At 40.9% G+C, this 24,288-nt stretch overlaps 1 protein-coding gene across 4 annotated transcripts in view; it reads left to right on the top strand.

Annotated features, from left to right (window-relative positions):
* The window catches only part of TAFA1 (TAFA chemokine like family member 1), a 773,964-nt gene that overhangs the window by 170,954 nt on the left and 578,722 nt on the right, over positions 1-24,288 (top strand). Inside the window, exon 1 of one of the 4 annotated variants that reach the window (XM_068558950.1) lies at positions 7,464-7,495. The exons of 2 other annotated variants lie outside the window; for them this stretch is intronic. The gene's annotated coding sequence lies outside the window, so the exon portion shown is untranslated. Of the gene's footprint in view, positions 1-7,463; positions 7,496-13,911; positions 13,938-24,288 lie in introns of those variants that run through there. One more of the 4 variants, XM_068558951.1, reaches the window with a different exon arrangement.

The raw sequence follows: 24,288 nt of genomic DNA, 5'->3' as shown, positions 1-24,288 counted from the left end.
GAGCCCATTCTCTTAATCACACCATTACATTGCTCAAAGTAGGCTTCAGAAAGAACCTCAACAAAGGAGTGATGGCTGGATTGGAAAGAAAAAACTGGTATTTAGACACAGGGAGACCAGATGGCAAAAGTCCAAATATGGTCCACCAACACTAAAATGAGGGAGGTAAAGGTAGCAATGGCTGGGAGAGAATGGGTATTGTAGCGATAGAATCCCTATGCATTTCCAACTGACTGGATACATGATGGTGCACTAGGACCAGGAATGCAAATGCAAAGGTTGCAAAAGTATTATATGAAAACAGATCCTGACATTGTGCTTGTAAGCTGTGGCTATTAAAAAAGAGAAAACATCACTTCCCCAAGATGAACCAACCTTACCTTTATGAATCAAAACACTGCCTTACCCCAAGCATGAAGAAAATACATGGGGTATGACCATCAGTGCAAATCTCCTGAATAAACTCCCTGTCCTACCAGAGCCTCAACATTGCCCAGGGCAGGGCCACTTCCCTTCTTGAACTGGCCCTGACCTAAATCACAGATGTACTTGGATAACCGCTTGGCACAATTGCCCAGAGGAACTCCCTGTAAATCCACGACAAACTATGTCACTCACATAAACGCTCTTGCAGCTACAGATGGTTGACAGGGCCTAAAAAATACCTTTTGCATGTTTTCAGATTAGTACTTATGCTTTTGCTGGCAACGTTGCCCACCTCTGAGAGGTGTCACAGAGTCTGTACATGGCTAAATGCCCAAGATTTTTCTGCTCCTTTCATTGGAAACAAATCCTTTTTTGCAGTTTCCTGCCTTTTGTAGCTACCTGAGAGCCTTAGCTAGGGTCTACATTGAATCAGAACTATTTATTCCCATGATTGTCTCCTTAACTTGATGGTAGGCAAGTTGAGGGCTAATGGCAGGGCAGTATCTCCTTTGTTCTTCTTGTCTTTGTGTTAGCACATAGGGGATCTGCTGGTTGAATCCAACATCAGATAATAAAGGCCCCGTAAATCTCACGTGGATACAGCAGGGAGACCAGGGACTATGAGAGCTCGTGAACAAATGTTTAGAACCACAGCAGTAGAGATAAAAATGATGTTTAAGTTTTCACAATATCTTTACATGCCAGAGGAATATGAAGCTAGGTGTACTTCCTTCTGTTGATAAAAGAAATACTTGGTAGCAGACATTTTAAAACTTTTTAGTATAAGTAGCTAAAAAGATTTCAGCTGCTCAGAAAATATAGAAAATAAGGATGCCACGGAGGTAGAACAGACACGATTACTCTCACTATAGAAGCTGAAAATGGGGGCTTCCCTGGTGGCGCAGTGGTTAAGAATCTGCCTGCCAATGCAGGGCACACGGGTTCGAGCCCTGGTCTGGGAAGATCCCACATGCCGCGGAGCAACTAAGCCCGTGAGCCACAACTACTGAGCCTGCGCGTCTGGAGCCTGTGCTCCGCAACGGGAGAGGCCACGACAGTGAGAGGCCCGCGCACCGCGATGAAGAGTGGCCCCCACTCGCCGCAACTGGAGAAAGCCCTCGCACAGAAACGAAGACCCAACACAGCCAAAAATTAAAAAAAAAAAAAAAAGAAGCTGAAAATGCCAGGCACTCAAGTTTCCAGTCTGCCTTACAGCTCAGGCATGGGCTAATGACAGACTCGGTAAATCAGGCTGCCCACTCCAGGCTTTGGGTAGTTTCTTAGTTTTGGATCTCCCTTGAAACCTTGAAACATGGTTTTTGGTTAGTTTGTTTCTTTGGGGAGTAATCCCTAGAAGCTCAAGGGAAGGAATATAAAAGAGAGAGAGGAGATGGAGGAAAGCCCATTAAAAGGAGTGTTAATGAGCAGATTACAGCTATAAACAGCTGAGTCTCAATCTTCCTGACCACTGTTGGAGGAATCTTCTAGAAAGCAGGTTAGAAGAGCCTCAGTGAGAAGCTGGGCTATTTATCCACCAACTTCTATGCATCATTGGTTGAGGCTTTTTCCTGTGCATGGGCTAAGTGTGCTCCTGGGCACCAAAGAAAGTCCCAGGAGGCAAAGTAAAAAGACATTAGAGAGATGGGAGATGACCAACGAGCCATGAATTGTCTGCTGTAGTGTCAGATCAACTGAGAGCTGGGTGGAGGGGACATGGGGCAGGGTGGGGCATCAACAGCAGCTGCTCCTTGTTGGGACCTAGATGCCAAAAGAACAAAACAGTAGGGGAGTCTTCTATGGTGATGAAGCCCTGGCTGAAGCACTCAGAATCTTGGATCAGTGTTGGTACCCAGGGTAGAGTGATCTACTCTGAGGTCATTTCATTCAATCCTCATGACAACTCCTTCACATCAGGTGAGGAGGAAACAAAGCCTTAGGGAGGAAACCATAACTTGTCCACGATCATGCAATTGCTATTGCAAGAAAAGATGTTCCCATTCAAAAAGTGCATAATCAATAGTCAACAAATGGTGGCTTCTCTTAAAGTTTAGAGGAAATTAAGAATGTTAAAATAATACTAGTAATGATCATCTCAGCTCTTTGTAGAGCACATGTCAGTGTGCTTTCTTAAACATCTTGTTGACTTTGCTTCATTCGTGGGGAGGTAGTCCTAGTCTCTTTTTACAGATGGGGAAACTGAGGATCCTATAGCAATAATTTGCCCAGGAAGCTATGGAATCAATTTCAGTCCAAGTGCAAGTTGTCTGAGTCTCTACCCTGCATGCTTCCACCCTGCCCACCTCTCTATAGGCAGCAGAAGACAAATGTGCTATGCAAACAGTGCAGTTCATTTCCCTTGTAGGTGTATGCCTCTCCGTATTCAATTCCCATGAAACCTTTCATGAGGTTAAAGTATCTGTTTGCAGAAGTTTTGAAAAACCCCACTGTTGCAAAGGTAAACACAAAACCTTAATACATATTTCAGTCTCCCTAGTTGCAGGATGGAGTTAGCAAACAGTTGATGTAAAACCACCTGCCATTCTCTGGAGAGAAGAAAGATTTAGAGGGGATGTGAAATCTGGAGAAATGGTTCCATAGAGAATTAAGACCCTTTTAAAGGAAGTCTCTGGTTGTTACAACTGGATATGTATGAGTATTTCCTCAGGATTTAAAAGACAACAAAATTAGATTTTACAAAATATTTTCCTAGCGACGGTTTGCTGATCTAGACATTTGGAGTTTGTGTGCTTTCTCTGATTTTGGAAAGACTGAAGGTGGAAGTGAATGGCACTCCATATGAAATGTTAGAAATTTTGGCTGCACACAGTTGTCCCCATAACCTACCGAAATGTGCAGCTCGGCCACGGCAGGTGATGTAAGGCTGAAGGATGGAATGGGCCACTTTAGAGTCAGTTCTTTTTGTCACCAGCCCCCAAATGCACTGAGGTGTGTGCAGTTTTCAACGCACTGAAACCCTTGGGTTAATTAAGTCATGACCTTTGTGTATTTGACCATTTGGTTTTTTTTCTGATGCTCCCATGATAAAAAAGAATGTGAGAAATAATAAAATTCCAGGCCTAGACTATTGGACTGTCAGAATCAGATAACAAGACAACTCCTCTTGGGTTTCTTCCTGATACAAATATATCAAACCAAAAGGGGTGAGAACAGAGTAGTAAAAGAAAACGGTTATTAGAGACTGGTATCAAATAATGTATGCATAATTGCTCATTTGAAATCGATACATTATACAAAGCACCAGAAGGTTATGCTGTGGGCTGGAGAAGGCTGTATCACGATGAATTTTTACACAGCATACATATGCTGAGCAGTACGGGGCCATTCTTCAAGTTAGCTTTTTCAGTTATCTGTTACTGCTTAACAAAATACACCAAACTCAGTGGCTTAAACAAAACCCATTTCATTTATTTGCTCCCAAATCACAGCTGGGCTGCTCCACTGGGGCTGGAGACTCTACTTCCGAGATGGCATCAGTCACACCACTGGCAAGTTGGTACTGGGTGTTGGCCGGGAGCTTGAATGGGGATCCTGGCTGGGGCCTCAGTTTTCTTCGACATGCATCTATCCATGTGATTAGGTTGGACTTCTCCCAGCAAGGCAGTTTTAGGATAGTCAGATCTTACCTGATAGCAGGCTTCCCCCAGAGTGCAGAAGCCGAAGCCACAGGCTTTCTTAAGACAAGCACAAAGCAAACACATCATCATTTCCGCTACATTCTGTTGGTCACAAAGTGGGTCCACGTGCAAGGGGAGGGGACTACAAATGCGCGTGAATACCTGGAGTATTGTTCATTAAGGGCCATTAAAGTCTACTATTGATACATTAGCTCTGTGTATTATAATTTAGGACCAATTTATGTACTTTCCTTTGGGAATTCGATTTGTGTGCAAAGATGTGAAATCGATGCTCTGCCATAATGACCTGGGTTGGAGGTGCAGCCATCCTTGTAGGCTAGGGAAGGATGTGAGTTGGGGAGAGGTGTGGAATTGGACATTTATGAGATGTTGAACTAGCACTGTCTGACAAGCTTTTTAAAAATCCACAGTATTACCTGTTCACAGGCATAAAATGCCAGGAACAATATGAAATCTATCAACTATAATACTTGAAATAAATATTTAACATAAATTATTTGAATAATTCCCCCATTATGCTTTCAAGCAATGGGGATTTTAAGTGACTTGATTTAAATACATAGTACTAAATCCTCCATTTGTCTGGAAGAATTGTGGAAACTTGGGTAAAAATTTCAGCATACCATCATCATATAGCAGGTACACAGCATCCTTTCTTCTAGGTGGGGAACAACTGTGACCTAGGAATGGAGGAAAATCTATTAAAATTCAGACTTAAGTATTACTGAATATACCCCCATCAAACGTAGTTATCCCCACCAGCATCATTAAAATTTGATAATTTGTTACTTAACTTTCTGGAAATGTATCAAAGTTAGGGTCTCTACCCTTGCTAATGGGACTTTTAAAAACACGTCTTGGAAGTTTGTAACCTAAAGCAATGTACCCATTGATCAAAGTTTCTGCACCTACAAGTTTCATGATCATTTTCATAATGAAGATTTCTGCCTGATGTTAATTTCCCTAAGGACTGCCCAGCTTCTTAGAAGGGATATTTCCTAATTTATATACCTTGTTAGTGCGGGCTCTGTAGCATCAAGGAAGATAGCTAAGCACTTGTAGCCTGAGTCATGAGAAAATGAGGATAGCCAGCAATTATTGAGCATGCTCTCTCTCTGCCACACACTGTGTTAAATTATTATTATCACCATCTCCATATCGCTTTTTTTTTCAAAAGAAAAACTGAAATACAGAAGAACTAATTATGTAAATTAGCAGAGCCAGGATTCAAATCTTCACAGTTTTCCTTCTAGATCTAAATGGTGAGCTATTGTGGGACCCTCTGCAAAGGCACACCTTTCTAGACCGGTGGTTCTCAAGTGTGGTCCAAGTGTGGAAGGGCAGAATCTTGATCCTACTTCAGATGTACTGAATCAGAAGCTCTGGGGGCAGGGGCCCAGCGATATGCGTTTTCTGCCTCCTGGCAATTCCAGTACATGTTCAAGCTTGAGAATCACTTATTTTGACATTCACTTCAAGAAAAATGCTATAAATCACAGGTTTTACTGATTAATGCTATCACTCCAAGGGCTTCTCAAGGAATCTACTACTCAACAAAGATCAGCGTACTTCAGAGAAGTGATCCACATCCAGTGAACGTTCCAGATATGGCTTGACTAAAAGATCTTGTCTTTCACATTTGGCTTAGAATCTGAATTTGCTCTATTTCCCGACTCTCCACTTGAGTCTATGCTTCAGTTTCCTCATATTAAAATATAGATAATGATGTTTGCTTTCTTCCCTCACAGAAATAGTCTAAGAATTAATGAGCTATATTAAACTCTTTCAGTTCTTGGAAGAAAGGCAGTATGTAAACACTGTATTAATATTTTAAACAGGTTAACTTTTTCTATGTGAATAACAGTCTTTTTTCTTTTGGTGATCAAACGTGTTGTTTTTTCCTCAAAGAATTCTTTGATTTTTAAAAAACTTCTTCTTTAAAGGCACCAGACAGATAGCTTTCTCAACACCAGGGGAAGAGTATCAAGATGAGAAAGCACTTTTTCTGAGAAAAGCTGAAGTTTTAAAATTCCTGATATCACTAGTGGTAAGAGGCAATGTGGTGATACACCAGGAACCCTAGGTTAGAGACCCAGTAATGCCAAGTTTAAGCTATTTTACTTTTTAGTTTTATACACTAAGGTGGCCTCTTCCTCTTCCTTGGCTTCAGTTTACCAAACTGTAAAAGGTGACAACATAGCACAGAATTATAGAGTACAGGCCCTGGCTTCGAAGAACTACGTGTGAATCCTGACTTGGCCATTCACCAGCTGTGTGACCTTAGGTTAGTTATTTACCCTCTCTGATCGTTCATCTCCTCATATGTATAATGAGAATAGTGACAGAATTAAGTGAGGCAATACATTTAAAATGCTCAGCTCAGTGCCTGGCACTCAACAAGAGGTGCTGGCTATTGTGATCATTAATAAAAATTCACGTGTAGACTACATAATCCCAAAGAGGCCTCGCTGCTTTGAAATTTTAGGATGCCTTTTGAAGTTTCTCTCAGACTCTCCAGTTGCTTTCTTTCCTAGGAGTCAACATTCATCATGTATTAACAGAGCACTTACTATGGGCCAGGACCGTTCAAAGCACTAGGGCTACACTGAGCACAGATAAAAATCCTTGTCCTTCAGGGGCTTACATGCAAGGGGGAGCTGGCCTTTCCTGAACTCTTCTGGGGGCGTAGGAGTACTCAATACTCCAGTCTTAGTTCCACTGAATGGAATTCCTTTTTTGGACGGAAAAATCTTCAACACAAACAGGAAAATATTTTTCTTAGCCTTCAAGGAGATAAAGATTTCCCTTTGATGAGTGTTTTGCTTAGTTATTTATTTTTATGAAGGAACGGCTTACCTCTCAGTGATGTGTAAAGAATTGTGGGAAGGAGGTGGGTGTCCCTACCTCATCTTGCCTGGATTGAGAGAAAACTTGATAAATTAGTGTGGGTTGGGAGGGAGGGAATAGCAGCTTGATTAACGGGGAGCAAAAGACATTTTGAAATCTATCTGTGTAGCTGCCAATCCCTGTCTGCAGGTTTAGAAGAAAGGGATTTTGAAATTTAGCTACCTGTCTGTGTAGGGGCGTATTCTTCTATCTAGAGGTTTTGGGAAATTTGAAATGATGCTCTTCCAATCTGTTGGGAGGAGGATGTGTTTAAACCTCTCTGGTTTCAGACAGAAAATCTTCCTCCTGATGCTCTGTCTCCATGGCACAGGAACAACAGTGCCAGATCTCAGCTGACGTAAACATTTTAAGCAGGAAGGAGTGCACTTCTTTTATTTCTTATGACATAAATTAAACATCACAGCAGACATCAGGCTGGAAAAAGTTACAGGAACCTAAGGTACTTCCAGCACTTGATTGATGCAGTCTGGCCGATGGGTTCTGAGGGGCAGTGAGATCTCCAGCAGGTATGGAGCCCTGGGCGATTCCTAGCCAGCCCCAAAGACAGACTGGGGCTTGGGAGGGCAATTATTCTGGCTTCGGATGTTGTATTGTACCCAGTCTGTTTAGGTATGGAGACAGGAATTGGAAATACAGGCAGGTGAGTTGGCTGATGGCCTTATCAACCAACTCACAGCAGCACAGAGTCATGGTCAGGACAAGCTAGGAAGGGTCAAGACCAGAGGCTAGGCTGGGCTGGTGAGGAAAGGAGCCAAAACAGTGCCCAGGTTAGAGCAGAGGCTGTGTCAGTGTACTTGTCCGTATGCAAAGGGTGTGTAGTTATGAGGAGGCCTGCTGGCCAAATAAGGTCAAGTCCAGATTGCTGAGCCAGACTGCATACCAGTTTTGAGTCCAGAGAGACAGGTTATAGTGGATGTATTAGTTTCCTAGCTCAGCCGTAACAGATCACCACAAACTTGATGGCTTACAATAGATATTTAATCTTTCACAGTTCTGGAGGCTAGAAGTCTAAGATCAAGGTGTTAAAAGGGTTGGTTCCTACTGGAGGCTCTGAGAAACAATCCATTCCATACCTCTCTCCTAGCTTCTGGTGGCCACGTGGCAATCCTTCAGGTTCCTTGGCTTGTGGATGCATTGCTCCAATCTCTGCCACCCTCTTCTCATTATCTTCTCCTCTTCTGATAAGGACATCTCTCATTGTTTAGGGTCTACCCTAAATTCAGGCTGATCTCATCCTGAGATTCTTAACTATTATACCTCTACAAAGATCCTTTTACCAAATAAGGTCACCTTTTCATGTCTGGGGTTTAGGACTTAGTCATATTTGTTTTTGTTTGTTTGTTTATTTATTTATTTATTTATTTATGCCCATGTGTTGCAGCACATGGGATCTTAACTCCCCAACCAGGGATCAAACCCGCGACCCCTGCAGCGGAAGTGCAGAGTCTTAACCACTGGACCGCCAGGGAAGTCCCCCATATTTGTTTTTGGAGCCACTATTCAACCTACTACAGTAGATACAGAGTCAGAAAACTTGGGTTTTTAACCCCAATTAATAGTATGATAATAGCCACACTTTAAGTTTTTACCATTTGTCAGGTGTTCATTCATGATCAATAAATATTTAGTGAGCATTCACTATATGCCAGGTACTATTCTCAATTCTGTGACTTTAGGAATAAACAAAGCTGGCAGAAATCTCTGTCCTCATGAAGGCTACACTCTAGCAGGGGCGGGTGGAGACAGACAAACAAAGAATAGATTGAAGTATATAGTGTGTCTGATGGGGACGAGCACCATAGAGAGAGTGAATTATGGGAGGTGGATAGGAAGTGCTGGGGTGCAAGAAGGGAGCAATTTTAAATAGGATGGTCCAGAAAAGCCTCAGTTAAGGCTACTATTTGAGCAAAGGCTTTAAGGAGGGGCAGGCATGAGCCTGGTAGATGACTGGAGAAAAAGTCTTGCAGGTAGAGGGCACAGCAAGTGTAAAGGCTCCAAGGCTGGAGGATGGAAGATGAGTAAATGGGCCAGCCAGGCAGAAGAGGAGTGAACAAGAGGGGAGAATTGAAGTAGATGAGGTGACAGAGGTAACAGAGGCCAGATCATGCACATACACCTGGCTATCCACTCTAAGGACTTCGGCATTGGCTCCGAGTGGAATGAGGAGCCATTGGGCATTTTGAGAAAAGGCGTGACATGATGTGGTTGCATGATTGCAGGATCACTTCTGCAGTGTACAGACTCATGTGGAGGTGAAGGCAGAGCAGGGAGGCCATTGGGACTATTGCCCCAATGCCAGAGAGGGATGACTGGAACTTGGACCAGAGGACACTGAGACAAGCGATGGGGTGCTGCATGTGTTCTGAGGCTGGAACTACTAGAATATGCTGATGGTTGAATGTAAGGAGTCAAGGATACTTTCTCTGAAGGGTGCTTGGATCTCTCACATAGTTGCAGGGACGTAGTGCTGTGGCCGGAGTCACCTCAAAGACTTCCTCACTCACATGCCTGGTGGGTGATGCTGGCTCTTGGTTAAGACTTCAGCTGGAATTGTCAGCTAGAACATCAGCACATGACCTCCTCATGTGACCTGGGTTTCCTCATAGCATGGTGGCTGGGTTCCAAATGCAAGCATCCTTAAGAGAAAGAATCAGGTAGAATCTGTATTGTCTTTCATTGATTGAGTCTGGGAAGTCACATAGAATCACTTCTATCATACTTTTGATCAAGGCAGTCACGGAATTCTACCAGGTTCAAGAGAAGGGATATAGACACCACCTCTTGCTGGGGGAGTAGCAAAGTCACATACAAGTCACATATTAAAAAAAACACGTGGGATGAGAAATGTTATTATAGCCATCTTTGGAAAATATGATCCACAGCTAAGTGGAAGAGATATTATTACAAGGGAAGTTCATCAAGGCAAGAAGGCTTGATAAAATTAGACAGATTGGGTTCTGCGTTTAAGCTAGGCACAAGTAAACAGAGGGAGAAATTTAGAGCAAGCAACTAGAAACAGCTTCCCAGGGTTGCAGCAGAGCAGGCAGACAGCATCATACATATAGCCAGATGATGATGGATGTCTAGGCCCAGATCAGGAAAATTCTGCTCATTGTTGCATTTTTTCCTATCATTTTTAAGATTTGTTCCTGAACTTATAAAAGGAGCCCAGGTAATAATGTTATAGAAAAAAAGAGAAAAAAAGCTATAGGGAAATGTAACAGGAAAACAATTACCCATCATCCCACCATAGGTCCAGAGTCCATGTAAATAAATATGCTGGTGTTGAGTCCTGTTGTCTGTCTGGGTGAGCCCCAGTGCAAAGCATAAAAACTTTGGGCTTGGAGATCCCACACACCAGGGTTTGAATTTTCTTTTAGCTGGATGATCTTGGGCAAGTTACTTAACTTCTCTGTGCTTCAACATCCCAATCTGGAAAATGCTGACAATTATGAAATAATTCTATAATGTGTCCCAGGGGCTGGAAAATAGTAGGTTCTCAATGCACATTAGCTTGTAAAATCATTATTAAATAAATACATCATTCTTTTTATAGAAATGGTCTCATTTACAAAAACAGCATTCAGGCTGTTTTTATCGCTTTTTTCACACAATTTTATCTTGAACGTATTTCCATATGACTCTGGAAAGAGAGACCTATATCACTGTCTTTATGAGATACACACCTCCCCATTATATACATGAACTAGAGCTTGTTTAACAGATTCTAATTTGGATACTTAGCTTTTTTAAAAATTAATTTTTACCTATTATATGTAACACTGCAATAATCAACCTGAATACTTGCCTAATTATTTTCTTACTGTCTGGCACATTTGTTCAATAAGCAGATGAATAGTTACAAATTTCTAGAAGTAGATTTGCTGGCCCCAAACTGTGCCATTCAAGTTTATTTTTAAATTTACTTTATACAATGAAAAATTTCAAACCAAAGAAAATTAGGAAGGATTGTATAATGAACACAAATATATGGCTAACATTTGTATTTAGCCTGTTAACATTTGCCTTGTTTGGTTGATCTGTTTTTCTTGAGTATTTAAAAATAAAACACATCCATCATGACATTTTACTCTAATACTATAGTGTGTCTCATAAAAATGAGGACATTTTCCTGCAAGACCGTTTTACCATTATCATATATAATAAAATTAAGTGTAATACCCTAATATCATCTAACACATTTATTTTAAAATTTCTGAATTGTCCAAATTGCCTTTTACATCTTTTACAGTATTTTTTTCAAACTAAGACCCAATCAAGAACCCGAATTACCTTTGGTTGTTATTGTCTCTTAGGTGTTTTTAAATCCAAAACAGCCCCTACCACCTTTGTTTCCCACCTTTAACACTGATTCGTTGAAGAGCCAGAGCTGGTTGACCTTTTCGCCTTCTGACCATTAAAAAAAAACCCATTTTGAAGAAAGTTCTCAGAAGTGAAATTGTTGGGCCAAAAGGCCGTCCTGGTTGTTGGCAGCCCTCCTGGTGTGAATACAGGCTGCTCCAAAGTGAGGCTCTACTTGGTAGACAGGTGCCTGAATTGTAAAGGTTGACTTTAGCAGGCTGCTGGGGAGGTCTTGCCCTACCAGCAGGGATTCAGGGGTTTGCTGTTCACTAAAGTTTCCTCAGAAGAAGAGGGACCACTGTAAATTAGTGCCAGAAATAACACTCTGGTTTAATGGACAAGGTGGCCTGAAGACCGACACAAGAAAACAAGATGTTTTGAGAGATTTCATTTGATTCCAACTTCGGAGGCAGGTGAGTCTCTCCTGGGTACATTTCTGTCCCTGCTGGTGGGGTGGCTGGAAGCAGACCTAAACAGTAACAAATGTGCATCAAAATCCTGGTTCTGCTTGTTACTAGGGTAACTTGTTACCTTGGAAAAACCTCTTAAAATTCCATTCTATTTGGTACTGTGATATGTGCAAGGGACTGAGCCCTTTCTGTTGGACCTGCCTGCCTTACACACATCTGGGTGGCAAAGATATGGCCTCCTTATCCTCCAAGATAGAGCTTCTCAAACATTTACATACATAAGAATTACCTGGAGGGCAGAGCGGGCTCATGATAACCAGCTGAAATTTTGATTAAGTAGATAAGCCCAGGAATCTACTTTCCTTAACAGGAACCCTAAGAGGTTTTGACTCAGGTTGTCCAGGACCATGCTTAAAAAGATCTTATCTGGGAACCTCAGTTTGCTTGTTTGAAATAGGTAACACTTTATAGGCATTACTATGTGCCAGACACCCTCCCTACTACTTTATACACATTGACCAACTCATTCCTGCCAGCCACCTATGAGCTAGGTATTCTTTGTACCCATGTTTTATAGATGAGGAAATTGAGCTCAGAGAAGTTAATTCCGAAGATTCACACTGCTAGTAGGTAGTAGAGCCAAGGTATAATACATGGTGGTGTAAAACTTAAATAAAAAAGTACCTCTTACTGAATTGTAAATTCAGAAGTTCTTAGAGTAAGAGAGGTTGTTACTACTATTTGGTGATTTGCAAGGAATATTTCCCATTATGGTCAAAAAGATATGTGTGAAGTACCTTTTTATTGAAACTGAGGTCGACTAACGGAAGGTAGATGAATGCTTGGCATATAGAGAGCACTCAATGTGTGCTTATTGAATGAATGACTAAATATATTCTAATACATATATTCCAATACTCTGCAAAGGTTAGTCCTTGACCCCAGGCACTGATGACATACTTCTATATGTCCTTTCTTGATTTTTCCTCTTTGTCCAGTTCTGCTTTTTCCACACAATACCACCAACTGGAGAGCCAGTTGATCAATCATGTCAACTGTGGATTGCCAAGTGACCTTGCTGCCTTTGCTATCTCCTTTCCATCTGCCGTGTTGATATGGTAGGGAAATCTTTGAACTGAAGCTTTTCAGGGCAGACTGCTAGCACTGACTGAGTCACTGGTCATTGAAACATCCCACAGTCTACTCCCCTAACCACTTAAGGCTTCCAATTTGTTCACATAAAAATGATGTTTAAAAGCACAGGCTTTGGTTCAATTTTCAGTTCTGACATCAGGGAAATGGATTCAGTTCTTTGAATGTGAGACACTTGCTCTATCAGGTGATATGATATCACTATTTAGCAGTGACAGCTTTGGAGATATTTTGCCTGTGTTTGAATCTCAGCTCAATTGTTTATCAGGTCTCTGAATGTTGAGAAAATAACTTGTCTTATCTGCACAATGAGGCAAATAATATCCACTTTAGAGGATTAGTTTGAGGAATGAGTAATATAGTAAAGCACTTTAGCACACTGCCCAGCGTATAGTAACTAATCACTAACGTTAGCCGTGTTATTTCTATGAAAATGTCATCATACCTACTCTTTTGGGAGTTTGAAAGAATGTTTGTAAATTACTCTAATGTTTTGTAACTGCTCTATAAATAGTAATTGTTAGGACTACTATCACTGTACCATGAGGTTAAGCTCAGAAATTCACAAGAGTATTTCCAGTGCTAACATTCAAAATAAATGACCTGCCATTTTAACCTTGAGAGATATGGTACCCCCGCAAGAAATAACCATGTGATGTTTTGGAGGCTGCTTGGGTCATGAGGAGCTCTGAACTCAGGGCTGCCTTCCAGAAAACAAGCTATCGGCTTTAAGAGTGAAGACTGATGTAGACGTTTCCAGTGAGAAATTTTAGTACCTGAAGATTAGACAAGATCATTGAGATTTGCTCTTTTTTCAACTAATGGAAATGTCAGTCCTTTTGAGTGTTGTTACATTATTCAATTTTGGGATAAGAAACACACAATCCTAAAGGATGCTTTTAGAAACCAAAGTTGAGTCTACGGCTGCCTTGTCCTGACATTCTGGTGAACCTATCCTTTTTCCTTCTGCACCCTGGGAGAGGCTGCTATGGTGGGATTACAAGATAAAATACAAGATGCCCAGGTAAATATGAATTTCAGGTAAACAATGAATTTTTTTAGTATAAATATATATATAAAATGTGTGTGTGTATGGATGAGTATGGCCCAAATATTGCAAAGGTTTATTTGCTAAGTATGGTAACCCTAGGCTGTGGTACAGGGCAGTGCTTCGCAAACTTTACTAGGGATGTAAATCTCCTGGAAGTTTTGTTAAAATGCAGATTCTGATTCAGTGGTTGTGATGGTGCTGAGGCTGCTGTTTTGAGGATCACATCTAAGTGGCAGGGATGAAGGGTAGAGTTCCTCAGATTTGCTGGACTAGAAGAATTATCTGCAGTGCTGATTGAAAATATAGATACTTTGCTGTAACAAAACACCACGGACAGGGTGGTTTAAACAACAGAAATTTATTTCTCACTGTTCTAGAGGCCTGAAGTCCAAGATCAAGGTACTGGCAGGGTTTAGTTTCTTCTGAGGTCTCTTTGTCTTGCAGATGGCTGCCTTCATGTTGCCTTTATACATAGTCTTTTCTCTGTGCATGTCATATATCCCTGGTGTCTCTCTGTGCATCCTATTCACCAATCAAATTGAACTAGGACACACCCTAACAGCCTCATTTTTACTTAATTACTTCTTTCAAGTCCCTATCTTTAAATAAAGTCACATTCTGAGGGACTTGGAGGTTAGGGATTCAACGTATGAATATTGGGGGGGGAGACAATTCAGTTGGCAACGCCATCTGAGACCCACTGAGACAGAATTTGTTTTGGAGGGATTTTCAGGGCCTGATCAGTTTCTCCAGCTTATCAGGCAAATTTAAGACATCTGGTGTAGAGCAATGACGCTTAAACTTGAACCTGAATCAGAATCACACGAAGAGCATTTTTAAAACCCCAAGTTTCTAATTCAGGAGGTTGAAGTGAATCTCCAGATCCTGCTTTTCTAACAAGCAGCCGTCATTAGAATTACCACCTTAGACAAATCCCTAAACGTCCCTGAAGAGCGGGGTGGTAGTAACATGCCCCTTCTGTGGCTGTTATGTGGATTTTCTGACATTAGGAGGCAAAAGTTCTTGGGACCTCTAGAGCCCTATATTAGACGAAAGTGGGTTTTTGTGATACATTTTCTACAAGTTCTAAAACATAGGAAACAAAGTCAGTGTATTTTCATAAACAGAAAAACATTGATTTTTAAAAACTTTCCTTTTGTTCTATTCTTGAGAGTCAATGAACTGTATTTTATTATTGTCACCATAGAGGTCTTTGCTAAGTAGTACATTATTAGATACCATGAGGCCATTTTCCCAGATGTGATGGGGGATTGAAGATCAAATCTACCTGCTGTTGGGATGGAAAAGAGTTGGAAGGACCTAAAATCATGTGATTAAACCTTCAGTCTCCTGAGAAACTGCTTTCTTGTTACAACTAGAATTCCTGAGACATGAGTTACTTTGATGTCGATCCTATTAATAAACATGTAAACAAAATCTTGCAGAAAGAGTCAGGAATTTTGTTTTTTTTTAAATAGTTCTCTAAAGTACTTACAAGACTGACCTTTTCTGGCATATTAAAGATCTAGAATTTAGCCAATCCAGGTAAATACAGAGGTCTTCAGAAAATGTACCTTTCTCTACAGTTTCAAAAGGGTCTCTCATAAAAAAACAATACTCAGTCATTTTCTCTTTTTTTCTGAAGTAAGATGTAAGTGATTAGTTGGCAAGCAATTTTAAATGTCTTGTTTATAATCATGGGACCGTACATTGATGGTTTGACTGTCATAAGTAGCAGTTCAGAGCATCTCTTGGGAGTCCAAGAAACCAGAGATGGGAAATGGTTTCTGCTGTTGGGTGCTGTTAAACGTGTTGTTTTCAGAGCTTAATCTCCCCTTTGGTGCAGTGGGTTTATGAGTACTACCTACTAGGACTTTGGTGAGAATTATATGTGTGCAAAACCACCACTGTGTGCTTGGTGATACGTAATAGCTTCATACATGGCAGGTGTCTTATTATTTATATGATTATACATTGGAATGTGTTGTCACTATTTTTTTCTCCTCATTTTAACTTTTTTGTTGTCTTCTTTTTTTCTTCTTTTCTTTGTCCTTCCTCACTGAACAATCAAAACGAGGTCTAGTTTGAATAAGGGTACTTTGACCAGAAACATTGTGAGTAGGCTTTTTGTTTGTTTTGCTTTTTTTGATCTTTAAGTGATAAGGAAACTGGATTATTGGATTTTGGTGTTGAAAAATGATACAGGGAAAAGATGTATAATTCACTGCTGTTAACTTGGGGGCAAACCATCCAGCTGATTGATTAGTAGAGCCCTTTGTCTCTTTGATTAGAGTCTTTGGCTATTGGGTTCATTAATAATTCTGCTAGACAGATGCAAATTGTTATGTATAGAATAGATTAACAACAAGGTACTATTGTATATCACAGGGAACTCTATTCAATATCCTGTAATAAACCATAATAGAAAAGAATATTAAAAAGAATATATATATGTAACTGAATCACTTTGCTCTACACCAGAAACTAACACAACATTGTAAATCAACTACACTTGAATTAAAAAAATGAACCACGCACTCTGATTTGAACTGTATGAAAATTTTTTAAATTCTCGAAAAACATTCTGCTAGAGATTTACCAAGTTTACAATTTAAAATTCCTAGTTAAAAGGTAAAGTATGGTTGAAGAGTAGAACAAATCTTCTGTTGAAAACTGAGATGTGGTATTCAGAATATCTAGTCAGGCTGGTTGCTGGGGTCTGAATCTGTCTAACTGTTAATGCTTTGGTTGCTGGGTTGAAGAAGTTCTGGGCAGCTGGGGTAGAGGTTGGATACTTGGGAGCTTAGGGTAGTGGCTGTTTACCAACCAAGAAGTGTTTAGTTTAACCACTGGCACAGCAACACCAGTGTGAACAGGGTGGATGGGTACCCAGGTTGAAAGCCTAGGTTCCTTAGTATCCCCATCGCTCTGGATAATCGTTAACAATGGTTGTTAGTGATCCAAAGTCAAATTTGCAGCACCAAGTTTTAAAACTTTTCTGGGATAGGAAGAACTGTACACTACCAAATGTGAAATGGATGGCAAGTGGGAAGCAGCCGCATAGCACAGGGAGATCAGCTCGGTGCTTTGTGACGACCTAGAGGGCTGGGATAGGGAGGGTGGGAGGGAGGCTCAAGAGGGAGGGGATATGGGGATGCGTGTATACATATAGCTGATTCACTTTGTTGTACAGCAGAAACTAACACACCATTGTAAAGCAATTTTACTCCAATAAAGTATAAGAAAAAAAAAGCCCCAAACTGTAAAATAAAGGTTACTATCAGGGTTTTAGACTAAAAATGCCACGTAATCTTAATCATAAGTGTACATCATCATTGCCTATGCAGTTTTTCCAAAATTCTTGGGCCTATGAATTTTGCTATGATTCGATTCAGTAAGAGGGGAGTGTGTCTCTGGAATCTGTGTTTTTGTGAGTCTTCCCTAGAGGCCTCTGGTCCCTGCTGTATTGGATATCTTCTGTTTTACCCTCCAGATGTACACTCAACTTTTTCCTTTTTTTAACCATGCTCTGTTCTCAGGAGGCCAAGGTCTGTGGATAGCCTTGGTGAACTCCCTTATTTTCTGGTGTCCTGTTGGGAACAGCCAATGGAGAGTCCTGGCAGGATATGGGAAGAGGGAAGAAGAGGGAGGCTGGGACATTTTATTCCCTTGGCTCCCTCCTTAAGGAATCCCTTGGGACTGGCTGTCCCTTTGACCAAAGATCACAGCTCTCTGGGAGGTGGTCCTCTCCATGTGTCTCTTTCTTTCCAAGTTCTCATAACTGTTTCCCTTCCTGGCCTCTTCCAGCTAACGGAAGGGAACAGCTGTGTTGGCACTAACATCAGGGCACTATTATAGCCTTTAATGGTTTTCTTATACCCTTTGTAAACAGTCCCTTTATTAACTCTCCTCATTATTCTATTTGTGCCATTTATTTCCTGCTGGGACCCTACCTAATGGCCGCTGCCTTATCCACTTGCTTAACGTTTCTTTGGACTTGGAGGATATTTAAGGAACTTCCCATTACCAACACTCTGACTTTATCCACAGCTCGAGATAAGTCGGGGAATTCTCTGCCATGGTTGATCTCCCCCAGGTTCAAGGAGAGATATGGAAAACCAGCTGGAGTTCTAACATTTACCTTCAACATCCTGCCTGCTTTGTGTGAACTCTCTGAAGAAAGGCTAATCCCAGATGGCAAAGAACAAAAAATTGAGGATCATCCTAGGGACAGAAAACTGAAGTGGATTTTGTAAGTTTCATTCAAATGATACAATATGGTTAAAATATAAAGGAGTTTGCTCCCAAGGAGAAACAAAAAGGCCTTAACTAGGTCTCTGTTTGGCCTCAGAATTTTATGCCTCTCAGTATTTGCATGGTCAATTAATCCCTTAAAGTGATGACTAGTAGGCAATTTATTTGGATGGTACAAGAGGCTAATCGGTAATTTTGTTACACAAAATCTTGTGGGCAAAAATTATGCCGGGCTTTTAAAAAATGTGCCTTTGGTATTTGAAGGGAGTGCTTTAGTGCCTTGGGCCTCAGAGGAATTCAGCCTGCTGATGTCAGAATTAATGAAGAATATGGAAACTTAAGTGTGGGATGGATGGAGTGAAACATGCATTAAAGATTAATGACATTAGACTAGTGGGAGAGCCACATTTTCTGGTGATCAGAGATTCTGAGGCTTTCATCTGCCAGTGCCTGGGAGAATGTTGAGCATCTTGGAATCTGTCGCACCTCCGGTAGTTAAGTTTTATCAGCCTGCTTTTCAGCAAGGTGCTCCAAGGAAAACCCCTACCCTCCAGCTCTGATCTGTTCATTCATTCAGCAAAATGTGTTGTGAGTACCTACTCTGCGCCAGCACTGTGGAAAGAAACCTGAAAATGGTAATGAGTCAAAACACGTATGTTGCCTTCTCTCAAGCAGATTATAACATACTGAAACGGATGAGTTTTCTTAAATAATAGATTAAGTGAAACAGAGCAGAGCCCTGTGGTCCTTCCCTCCCCTGCCCCCCATGCCCTCAGCCTGCCTTTTGTCTGTAGAAAAACTTTAGTCAAAGAATAAGCTTAATCAGAGAAGTGAGAAGAAAAAGCAAAGGAAAAGGGTCAAACAAGACCAAATACTAATTGTTTAGTCATTAAGCAAAGTCAAGGACCTTTAGCTCCTCCTCAATGGCTACAGATAATATTCTAAGCCATATCCTTTGAGCTGGTTTATAGATACAGAAACCCACACCAGGTGGAAGAAGTTAAGTACATGATGACTAGACTGCAGCCATGACAGAAGCTGCCACAATTCCGAGAACAGGCCTCAAAGAAATGGGAACAAACTCACCCTGGAACTGAAGACTAACTACTTAAAAAAATCAAGATGACGCTGATCAGACCATTTTCAGGATGACTGTCAGAGCTGACTGTGCCGTTTCTACATGCAGCCCCCTCCCTCCATCTATACACCCTTAAATCTCCCGTTTAAAAGCTCCTGCCCACTGATGGTCAGTGCGGGGAGACGGCCTTTGGACTCGAGTCCACTGCCCTGCCCCCCACCCCAGGCTGCCCGCCTCGGAAGGAAAGCAAACCTTCTTTTCCACCAACCTTGCCTCTTTATTGGCTTTCAAGCGGTGAGCAGCCTGACCCCACGTTTGGTAACATAAGTGCACATTTACATTCTGAGGTGGAGAGATTACATTTCTTGTAATAGTGTTTACTAGGATAACAATTCTCCAGTTTCAAAATATCCCAAGCGTTGGATGAAATATGATGAGAAACATTTCACAGGTGGGGCTGAACCCCTCCAAAAGTCAATGGAATTCTCAGAGGCCAGAAAACAAGCAAACAAACAAACAGGAAACAAGAGAGGGGAGAGTGTGTTAAAGTTCTGGTTGCTCTGTGGAGCAAGAGGGGACAGTTCTCACAGATAGCGCATAAAGGAAACAGTTCATCATGACTGTGAATCAGCAGACACACTGGGCAGTAGAATTTAAGCCCATCGCTAAAGTGATGTTCTGAAAGAACCAAGATTGCACTCTTAGAGCACTGAGCTAAATCATCTGGTCTAAGGTGGGCCAGGCATCTGCTGTGGAAGCTTCCCTGAAGACAACATGCGTGGAGGGGGCTCTGAGGGATGAGTTGGACCGGGGGAGTCGAGGCCAGGGATGGGCAGTCCTAGCAGAGAGTTGACTGTGTGATACATGTCTGGGCCAGATGGGTCCTGGTGTGTCGAAAGGACTGAAAGGCTACTGGGGCCAGAGAGAGAGAATGAGAGGGAAAACTGTACAGTACAAGACTGGGCAGCTAAGATAACAAAAGTCCAATGTTCATAGGCAGGATTTTCACCTGCATCTGAAAGGCAATGGGTAACTCTTCAGGGTTGCAGTGTGATAACATCAGAGTTGCTCTTTTTAAATCTCCTTCTTGCCACTTTGTATAGTAGGACTACAGTGGGGTAAGAATGGAAGATGGTCCAGGCAAGAGAATAAGTGCTTTAAACCCTGGTGGGAACCAGAACCCCTACTCTTCTGCTCTTCTGCCAATCTGGAACCACGAAGCAGAGGATGATGAAGAGGGAGAGATGCAAAATAGCAAGCACATGGGGTGTTCTTTTTAAATTTTTGAGGAATACAGAAAATATAGAAATATAAAAAATTGTGTAACAAATCCTGGGATTTTCACATTGATAAAGGGGTTGTTTTTTTTTTTTTTTGTCAGTCTTGTTTCATGTTTTTTGATGTAAAAGAAACAAAATATAACAGATAAGGTTCATTTCCTTTACCCCTCCCTGTTCCCATTTGCTCTCCCACCCGCTCCTGCGTTAGGGAGGTGAACTTCAGGTCATGTTTTTCTATTTCTGGAAAATACTCTTCTATTGTCTAGAAAATTTTTGTATACATATGTATAGTATTGAGTATTTAAAATATTCAGAAGTTATACTATGCTATGTGCAACAATCTACAATGTATGTTTTTCACTCAGCATTATGTTTTGGATCTCTGTCCATGTTGCATCACATACGTATGGCGTTTTCATTTAAAATTCTACTGCATTCCATCTTAATTGTCTATTCCACTACTGATGGATGTTTGGGTCATTTATAATACAATTTCATGAATGCTGGTGTAAGCATTCTCAAACAGTCTTCCGGGACACAAGTACAATAGTTTCTATAGGTTATATGGTTAGAAATGGTGTTGTTGAGTAGTAAATTATGTCCCTTTTAAAAATTACTGATCTGTTGCCAAGTTGTTCTTAAAAGTGGTTGCAGCAACTCAGTTGCTTCCAGAAGGGTGCACTGTTATCATCACTGTGTGAGGTCAGACCTTTTTATCCACTGATTCGAGGAGCATGAAATTGTATTCTGTAGTTACTTTAGTAGGTGATGCTTTGGGTTGCTACTTGAAGTTGAACTCTTTTTTTTCCTATTGGGTTTCTACTTTTTTGTTTATATGTTTGGCTCATATTTTCTAACTTGTTTGTGAACAATTTTTTTTGGCCGCGCTGCACGGCTTTCAGGATCTAAGTCCCCGACAGGGGATTGAACCTGGGCCACGGCAGTGAAAGCGCTGAGTCCTAACCACTGGACCACCAGGAAATTCCCACTTGTGGACATTTTTATCTGTTCTGAATACTGTTTCCTATCTATGTATGCATTACAAATAACTATTTGTATTCTGTCACTTGTTTGTATTACCTTATGTTATCCCTGAATTGATGCTTTTCATTTGGGTGAATTTTTTTTTTTTTTTGTGAATTGTACTTTTTCTCTATTAATGGTTTCTTTGGTGCAGCATAGCAGAATGGTTAGAATCTTTGTCTCTGGAGCCAGCCTGCCTGAGATGGATGGTGGGTTGCCACTTTGCCATCCTATCCTGTCCTGTCCACCTTATCTTATCACATTGCATTTATGAAGACCTTCAGTACAGTGTTGAACAGCAGAGGTGGTTGAAGGAGGTGGGTCAGTGGAGATCCTTGTGAAGTGGCAGCATTGTCTTGATTGGGAATTAAGAAATTCTTTTTTAGTTTGCTCTGTGTAGCAGGCATTGAGGATGGCTTTTGTTGCTGATGCCTCATCCTCGTAGGGACTTTGGTCAAGTAATCATTTGCTCGGAGTGGTGATACATCAGGATAGTCAGAAATGCTGAAAACTATTTTAGGTCCACCACTAATTTGCTGTTTTGACTTCATATGTTTTAAAGTTTCCATTTTATTTTTTTGATGTCCCTTACTAGACTCATGAGGATAATGCAGGTCAATAATACTGTTCCAAAAGGCTGAAATAGTATCTGGCATATTATAGGTACTTATTGAATGATTAAATTAATGACCTTGCTTTATTTACATCTCTGTTCAATGATATCTGTAAAATGGGGTCATTGGAACTTGCTGTAGCTCCCACAGTGAGTTGGGAAGATTAAATCAGATGTGCTTTGAAAAGCTACCCAGAGTTTATGATGACCATAGGTCTTGGTGGATAACAGCAGACAAGGAAGCACAAGTAGGTGATACATTTTTCCCACAGTAGAAAGTGAATTCTGTGAAAACAGGAATCTTGTCTGCCTTGTTTATGGCTGTGACCCAGGTGCCTAAAATAGTGTCTGGGACTCAGATATTTATTGAACAAATGGAATACAGTAAAATTTAATCAAGATCTGTATTTGACTCAGAGAAAATAAAGGAGAACATAAAGTTGAATTCAGGGGTTTGATATGAGAACATATATATGAATGAGGGTGTATATGAGAAGAGTGAAAAAGAAAAAAGCAGAAGAAAAAATGGGTAAGAAAACTATAAATGAGAGTAAAGAAGACATTGTCTAGGACTTAAAAAACTCCTAGACTGAAAATGTCAATTTGATGTTTGAGCTTGTCTTACTAACTGAGTGGGATCGATTGAATCTGACTGCATAAAACTGGTCATTAAGATAGTAAGGGAACCACAATTTAACTGTAAAGTCTTGCTTTAGTATTTTTAAGTCTATGAAGAAAGATGAGAGACAAGAGTGCAGATCTCTGACCTTTTGCATTCTTCGGAAGTGGTTTAAGAGCTGGACAGTTGCCTGTGTTCTGAAAACATAATAATGTATCCTGAAGAACTTTGAATTTATACTTGGGTTTTGTCCATCATAACATTCTCTGTATTCTCATAAAAGTAGTTTTTAGTGGGCATCTGCTGGTTTTGCTTACCCTGCATCTATTTCCATTTTTTTCTCCCAATAGCATCCCAATTTGTTTTGGGGAGTAACTTCCCAGCCTCGTTCATTTGATTTGTGTTAGGATGGACTACTCTTCCAACTCCTGGAATGGCCATGTGACCCAGGGCAATCAACATAGACAATTTTTCTGGTCTTGCTTGACTCAGAGATGGAGCACAAAGACCAAGACAGGCAAAGACACTCACTCTTGGAACTTTGAGTCTAACTGTTGGGAGAGAGAAGTCATTCTTTAACTAGGGCTTCTGCATTGACCCAAAGAAGAGAACCTACCCAAGAGAAGCCAACCCAAAGGAAATGAAGCTAATAGAAACTGAGGTCTGAAGATAACGTTTGAGCGTCTGAATCCATTCTTCCTTGAAGCTTCTCTAGCCTAGCCATTTCACTTAGGTCAGCCAGTACATTCTCTACTTCATTTAATTTGAGTACGAGTTCCCTTGCAATTCAAAAGGGTCTTGATTAATACATTTTGATTAAAAAAAAAACTTTTCAGTGGAATTGATTCTTGAGAGCAAAGCCCTCAGACCTAGATTGGTGAAAGTCAGGAGTATATTGGGACTTCCCTGACGGTCCAGTGGTTAAGACTCCACGCTTCCACTGCAGGGGGTGCGGGTTCCATGCCTGATGGAGGACTAAGATCCCACATGACTCACGGTGCAGCAAAAAAAAAAAGAGTATATGTGTATATGTCATACACCATATTCTAGGTAATTAGTTATTGAAAACATATCTTTAGAAACTTAACCTCTCATCAGTGTTTGTACCTCTATAGCTAGAGGTGGTCGAATTAGATGATCTCAAGCTTATTTCTAGGTCAAAGTGTAAAAGTCTGAGACAGCTTTTCTTGCAATGACTTTATGATCTCTCTTATATTTGCTGACAGCTCCTGATGGCCAAGACTAACTCTTACCATTTTCCAGAGTATACCCTGCCATTCATCCCCCTTTCTTATTTCTGCTTATGTTTCCTAATGCCCCATAACACAAGAAGGCACTGCAGCTGCAACAATGGTGATGAAAATAGCTATCATTTTGAATCCTCACAATACCAAGAACTTCACATACGTCATTTCACTTAATCTTCCGAAGAACTTAATGACATAGGAATTAATATG

The sequence above is a fragment of the Eschrichtius robustus genome, chromosome 12, assembly GCF_028021215.1.
Source record: "Eschrichtius robustus isolate mEscRob2 chromosome 12, mEscRob2.pri, whole genome shotgun sequence".
NCBI lineage: Eukaryota > Metazoa > Chordata > Mammalia > Artiodactyla > Eschrichtiidae > Eschrichtius > Eschrichtius robustus.
This window is presented reverse-complemented; position numbering and strand designations above follow the sequence as displayed.